The sequence below is a fragment of the Odontomachus brunneus genome, unplaced genomic scaffold, assembly GCF_010583005.1.
Source record: "Odontomachus brunneus isolate Ranch 3 - 2012 unplaced genomic scaffold, Obru_v1 Obru_scaffold_130, whole genome shotgun sequence".
Taxonomy (NCBI): Eukaryota; Metazoa; Arthropoda; class Insecta; order Hymenoptera; family Formicidae; genus Odontomachus; species Odontomachus brunneus.
This window is the reverse complement of record NW_022639580.1, coordinates 871,899-878,907: the sequence shown is the minus strand read 5'-3', so window position 1 is coordinate 878,907 and position 7,009 is coordinate 871,899. Positions and strand designations below refer to the sequence as shown.

The 7,009-nt window shown below is 52.3% G+C and overlaps 2 protein-coding genes across 9 annotated transcripts in view; one reads left to right on the top strand and one right to left on the bottom strand.

Annotated features, from left to right (window-relative positions):
* The window catches only part of LOC116849985, a 239,013-nt gene that overhangs the window by 130,146 nt on the left and 101,858 nt on the right, over positions 1–7,009 (top strand). The gene's annotated exons all lie outside the window — the stretch shown is intronic.
* Positions 1–7,009, bottom strand: part of LOC116849986 — a 44,095-nt gene that overhangs the window by 13,757 nt on the left and 23,329 nt on the right. The window contains exons 1-2 of one of the 2 annotated variants that reach the window (XR_004379229.1): positions 3,790–3,869; positions 1,703–2,307 (exon numbers count right to left, since the gene is read on the bottom strand). The exons of the other annotated variant lie outside the window; for it this stretch is intronic. The gene's annotated coding sequence lies outside the window, so the exon portion shown is untranslated. Of the gene's footprint in view, positions 1–1,702; positions 2,308–3,789; positions 3,870–7,009 lie in introns of those variants that run through there. 2 annotated transcript variants of the gene reach the window in all.

The window sequence follows — 7,009 nt, the reverse complement described above, 5'->3', positions numbered from 1 at the left end:
CCCGTCCGCCCGCCCGCCCGCCCGCCCGTCCAACAACCCACTCACCCTCTACCGCCCAGCCCCTCTCTCTTTCTCTTTCGCGCTCTTTCTCTGTCTCGCGTGTGCGTTGTTACGTTGCACGCTACGTTTTCAACACAGGCCAACTCGTCGGGAAATAGGAAATTTGAAATCGAAGCTCTGCAACGCCGCTCGGTGCCGAGCCCACCCTCACCACCTCCACCCCCCTACCCCCGTCCCTCTTTCTCCCGCATCACCCTTGATCATCGTTGGAGCTCCCGGGCCTGGCACCGGACCCGGGGGTGCGTCATCGAACTCGGGAAATGGAATGATTCCGCGCGTTCTTTGTCTCGAGGCCGCGCCATTTTCGCCCCTTTCCCGGCTACGTTTTCGCGCACTTCTGTCCTTTTCCTCGAGCCAACGATGCGCCTAATGGTGATCACGCGACGATCGACGATGGACGAAGGAGAAATCTCGCGTTAAGAATTCTCTCAAGAAGCGCTAGGCTGAAATAGCACGCGACGAACGAGCATCCCCCACACTTTTGCAAGTGTTGCGCCCGGGGATTCAATTGGAACGATGACAGACACGAAAGGGCGGATGGAGACCGGACGGAAGGACGCAAAATTGCCGCGATGCCGAAAACAGAAACCGGCGACGTCGCGGACGAATTTTTCGCGCGGATTAATCGCGCGCGACTCTGGTAGGTAGAAACGGCAAAATTAGTTGGCGACGTGCTAGGCGGATCGCTCTATCGCCGCGAGAAAACGCCTTGCGAAACTCGTTTCGCGCGTCTGCTGGAGGCTCGTCCCGCGACAGGCCGGCCATCAGGTCGTAGCACACTACTTAATAATCCGCGAATTATAATGGTAATATACATAACAGCGATTCTACGGGTAACAGTAGTCATTACGGTAGTCGCTATTATTACAGACACTTTCGCGTTTAACTGTTTTACCGTAATAAGCCGCGGCGGTCTGGTTGCGAGAGGAGAACGAAAGAGAGACAGAGAAAGAGAGCTCTCTCTCCCTCTCTCTCTCTCTCTCTCTCTCTCTCTCTCTCTCTCTCTCTCTTTCTCTCTCGCGGAGAGCAAGCCGGTGGTAGGTAGACAGGCAGGCAAGTAAGCCGCGCGCGGGCCGCGCGAAAGTATGCATTACACCGGCTAAGTTTTATAGCGGCCGTTGTTAAGGTGGTGCCGCGCGCGCGCAACCAACCCACCAAGGGCTGTCATTACGGTAACTTGTAAAACAGTTGCCTTTGGACGTAATGTTATTTGCACGATACGGTTTAAGTGGCGGCCGTTCGAAGATTTATCGTTCCGTTTACGGTTCGGCCGCTAAACGGCACGACAGATCTTCGCCGAGGCGCGAAATCGCCGTCTCCCCTTTCCTCGTGCTCTCTTCCTTCTCTCTTCGCTCTCGTGGAGTCGCAAGGAATCGCGACGAATCGCGGCTTCCACGCGACACGCCGAAAAAGAGGAGAGAAGAGCAGAAGAGAGGAGAGGAGAGGAGAGAAGAAGAGGGATCCGAGAGAATGTCCCGTTGTTCACGGAGCTCCTCACGGGGCTTCTCGTGGACATGGCGACACCCTCTCCCCCGAGCGGCGACTTCGAGAAAATTCGCGCCAGGTTAGAGAATAGGCCGAAAGCTCACTAAAAGGCATGCCATGCAAAAGATCGACATCCAGTTATTTGTTGGGTACTTACGTTTGGAACCGAACTAACTGAAACAAGGACATAAGGCTTCTCTTGGTAGCAACGACTTTTAGATCACATTTTTAGTTATTAAGAATTTCATCGTTTTTTTTCATTTTTCGCTTTTAAAATTTACGTTTAAAATCTAAAGTTTCTCAAAACTTGTTAAAAATATACTTTAGTCATATCTTTACAATTTACTTTGTAGGTGTCTAAAGTGTTATTTTTTTGTTTGTTTGTTTCTTTCCCCCCTGTGTCTCTCGTTTGTTCCTTCGACAGTGTAGGTGTACTCTTCTTCTTTAAGGCAATGCTTTTTGTTTCAATTTCGTTTCTTCTCTTTTTTTGGTGCTTTTTCCGCGTATTTTCTTGATTTTCTGTATTTTCTCCTTTTTCTTCTTAATCGTCGTCTTCTTACTCGTCGTAATTTTGAAATCAGGATCGCTCGAAAGTGTTTCTTTTTAGCTTCTCTAAATTATTGAAGTCCTTTCGGCAAAACTTAAGAGGAGTTGTTCAGACTTGTGTTTCACAGACAGAAATCGGTGCGTGTTTCGGAAACGGTGAAATTAATTTTTCAATGAAATAACTATGACAACACATAACAACACAGTGCGACGCGTCTGAAACAGAAAAGCCCCCCGAGCGTCCTCGTTAGGATCGATCCGCCGAAACGACGGATCGCGATCAACGGCGGTGGGTTCGCTCCAGCGCGAACGAATCCACCGACCGCCTCGCTGTATTTTAACGCGGCGTTTTTTTATTTTATTTTATGTTGTTTTATGTGCGGAACGGCATGCGGTTATACGGTTAGCATCGGAATCTCGGATTTCGTGTACGTTTGCGGAGGGACCGAGAAGCATACAAGCGACGAGAGAGGGTGGTATCGATCACGGCAGATTCTGCTTCGAGTTGCTAGGTGAGTCGGCATTCCCAATGTTCCAACACTCCGACCGAGGCCGCGAGACTCGATGGACTCCAAGTCCAAAGACGAAAACAATGAATGAAACGAGAAAAAATGAAAAAAAAAAGAGAGAAAAGATCTAACATATGGATAAAAATCGATAAAACAACTCGAAATGAATGATCTTTAGCATTCAAGGTGCCTCACCGTAAACCCCTGAAAGGGTTGTTCGGTGTTACACCCTCATACCGGAAGTCCCGACGGGAAAGCTGAGTCAAAGTCGAATTCCATCTCGGATAGTGAAGAAAAATGCTCGCTTAAAGTGATGACAATTGGAGCCGTGGACACCGCGTGAATCTGCCGTCGTCGATGGTCGCACCCACCCTCGGGGCATCCCCCGAGTCTGAGTCGGCGTCGGTCTAAGGCCGTTCGAATCTCCCGCTCGACGAAAGGAAAAACCTTCGGTATAAGAAGGGGACCACGTGACTCGAGGAACGAATGAGCGTCTTTGCCACCCCCGCCGTGGCGTCCTCGCCCGCCCCCTCCACCTTCTCTCTTTCCCCTTCTAGAGAGGCGCGCGGCGTCGCTCCTTGCGCGTCGTGGTAAGACGCGTCGGGACGCTGCCTCCGTCCTCCTCGCGCCCTCGTAAGCTCCCTGTCTCACGTCCTTTCTCCCTCTCCCTCTTTCTATCTCGCCGCGCTCTCTCCATCCTCGTGCTTTCCCGGACTTTTCTCCCCCACGTGCTCCTCGCGAGTCGGCAGTGTCTGCTGGCACGTCGCGGGGTGGCGATCTTGGGTAGAAAGGACTTTGGAGCCTGCTCCTGCTCTTCCTTCTCCTCCACCACCTCTTCCTCCTCCTCCTCCTCCTCCATCCTCGCCAATCCGCGATCTTTCTCTCTCCTCCCTCTGTCTCTCGTTCTCCCTTTCTCTCTTTCGTAGATCGTTCCTTACGTCTCTCAACGCGGCCGCACAACGTACTCTCCGGGTCGCGTCCCCCGGGGGAAACCCCTTCGCGAGAGCGAAGCCGTTCCCGGACCCTCCTTTCTCTCCCGTACACGCGGACTATTACGCGACGCGGGTTTAGGTCTTTCGTGTTATTTCTCGCGTACGAGCACCTCCGCGACCGCGACACGCGTCTCCACCGAATCGTCACGGCACGGCCCGCCGCGTTCGCGCGGATATTTCCGCAGGATTTCGGTAACCTTTGATAGAGGCATTGCGAGCATCCCCGTGTCTGAGTAGCAACTGCGCCGTGGCCCCGTGCCGGGCACCCCCACCTCACCTCCTCGCCGCCTCTATTGCACCACACGCCGCCCGCCGCCTAAACCGTGCCGAAGCGAGCCACCAACCCTCTCTCGGACGCGCGCTGGCCCTCCACCCGCGTTCCATCTCGCTCTCTCGACGGCTCCCTGCCGCCACCGTTCGCGCTCTCGCACATTCACCCACCCGCACGCCCGTTCGTTCGTCCGTCCGTCCGTCCGTCCGTCCGTCCGTTCGTACGTCCGTCCGTCCATCCGTCCGCGCCGCGCCGCGCCGCGCGCGTTCTCTCCCTCGCCTACGTCTCCTCTCTTTCCCACGCTCTTTCCGCGCCCTCTCGCCGTCTCGCTTTCTCTTTCCGCACCCGCTCGGACCGGCGAGTTCGCTCGGTTACTCGGACGCGCGCCTTCCTCTTTCGCCCCGTCTCCCTCGCACCTCCTCCCGCGCGGGCTCACACACGCACACACGAGGCGCACGGGAACGACGAGGACGGCGCACCGTGTGCACGTGTGTGAGTGCGATGCGCTGCGCGCTTGCATCGCCGTGTGTGTTGCGCTGTGCGCGCGGCCGTGCCCAGCCCGGCGCGCGCGCGGCGCTGCGCGGCTAGGCGCACCGAGGCGTCAGGTGGATGACGCCATGTACGTCGCGCAGACCGTTTGTAATGACGATAACCGGCCAACGCCGGGTTCTCTCTCGAATCCGGATAAATTTTCATGGCCAGCGGCGGCCGCCGGCCGCTACGAAAACGATCGCGTTGACACGTTCCCCCGTCGAGGGGGGGTGCGAGAATGCGATTTGGATAATTTCGTCGCGGGAATTAGCCGTGGCGAGAGGTGACTCGCCATCTCATTTTTATTCACAACCCCTCCGTCGTCGTCGTCGTCGTCGTCGTCGTCGTCGTCGTCGTCGTCTGCTTTGCTTCGCGATCATACTTGGAGAAAGATAGATAGATTTATTTAATGCACTCTGGGACGATTTCTCTCAAGCGCAGTTAAGTCCTAAAAAGAGAAAGAGAGAAAGTAAGTAGACGCGAACGAAGCCGGACAATCGTTTCATTACTAATTGAGTCGTTTTTTTTTCACTCTGCGCGCAATCTGCACTTTTGATAATTACTCGTGATAAGTAGCCGTGGTAAGCCGACGATAACGCGCTCCTGAAACTTCTTCTTATTAAAGGGGAAGACGTCTTCTCGAGTTTAGGCGCGAGAGTTGGTCGTAGCGGTCGACGGACAACTCGGACAACTCGCGAGATCGATATTTTCGATACGCAGGCTACCCTCTCTCGGTTAATTCGCGTGGAACGTCTTTCGAAAGAAGGGATTGACGTCAACGACATTGTTAGTCGCGCATATGGAGGGGCTCCCACGATCGTGCTCGAGTATTCAATTACAGGTTTTACGCGATTTAACGATAGTTAAAGTCGCGGCGGCCTTCGTAGTATCTCCAACACTCCATTCTGGGGGCCATAGAACGGCTGGTAAACGATGAGGGGTAGCTTCTCTGTCGCTACCCAATAACGATTTGGAGGCGTTATCGTGGCTTTACATCCCTTTGGCCCCGGCGTGACAGTAAGGTTAGCACGCCGTTGTTGCGTACACGCCAGAATGGAGTTCACGTTCATCGTGTATTTCGAATCGCGGCACTGACCACAGCACACCCCATCGTAGTTTACAGCGGGTAGATGGAGGCGAAGATACACCGTGGAAAGTATCGCGAGAGAAGCGTCCCTCTTTCTCTTTCCCGCAATTTCGGATAATTAGGTGCGGTAAAAAACTTTTTTTAAACAAACATTTGAATTTTTTTATTTGGAGAACTCGTGATTTTCTTTTATTTAGAAACTTAGTCATCGTCACAGTAATTTTGACATGCCTGAAGTTATCGATTCGAGCCCAAAACCTCCCCAAAACTTCTCGGAGCAAAGTCTCACCGAGTACGAGTGAGAGTTTATTCGAGACGAAAATACTTGAAATCAAAAGTAAACGTTTTATTCAGGCTTACGGGGTGAATTCTTACTCTCGATACGAATGAGCGTTCTAATGGATTAAAGTGAATTTTCGTTACCGTGACGATTCACTATATTTCAAGTAGAAATATTCGATTCAGTGTGGAAAATTCGTTCGGTACTAGTGACTCGGCTGTCGTTCTACTCCTCGAGTGGAATTCCACTGCGAGAAATTCAGAGAGCGATTTCGGTAGAGTAAAGATCTCCGTCGAGTCGATTGTAAGTTCGCGCAAGTTCTTCTGTGCGACTTTTACTGGACCGGAGAAGGCCGACAACTTGCCTGGCACGTCGATCGGCTTATCCCATCTCTGTCTGTCGTATGCAATAACAATTTGGAGGCGTCCGTGCGGCTTTACATGCTTCGGTACCACCGTGACAATAAGGTTAACACAACGGCATTGCGTACGCGACGTAACCGAGTACGTACACCATCGTATTTCGAATCCTAGCGCTGACCGCAGCTCGCTCCATCGCGCTTCCACGGGGGTTGCTCGGCCGCCCCCAGGTCGGCGTGCCTCGCCTCTGGAAATTCTCCAGCGGCATTCCCTAGCGCGAGCCTTTCGTCGATAGAGAGGCTGGATCTTATTACGACCGTGCAGACTACGCGTCGAGGTATGATTTCGTTGCATATGATGCGGGGTCCCCGGAATCGATCTGCCACACCGGCGAGGGGTGGTGGAGGGGGATGGGGGTGCCGTCGACCGTCGTATTTTCAATTCGCCCGTCTGCCGCGACTGTGTTTCACGCATCGCGCCCCGAGACTTTCGCGACGCGACAAACAAAATATTCGATAAAATGTAACGTCAAAATTGAAAATTGCATTTGCCTGTTTGCCGTCGGAATTACCAGTCGAAATTTGGATGTGCGAATTGCAGGTTTAAATCGAGAAAAATAATACCGTGTCGTGTACAACGACACGACACAGGCGAGCGCGCGGCGAGTTCCGCGACGAAAAAAAAAATTTAAAAATCACCCCAATCGAAATCTTAATTTCCATTAATCCTGCAAATAACCGTCGGACTTATCGACCTATACTGTGATGCTACAAATTGTTACTGCCATTCCTTCCGTGCCTCAGCTGGAGAGAGAACATTTATATATATATATATATATATATATATATATATATATATATATATATATATATATATATATATATATATA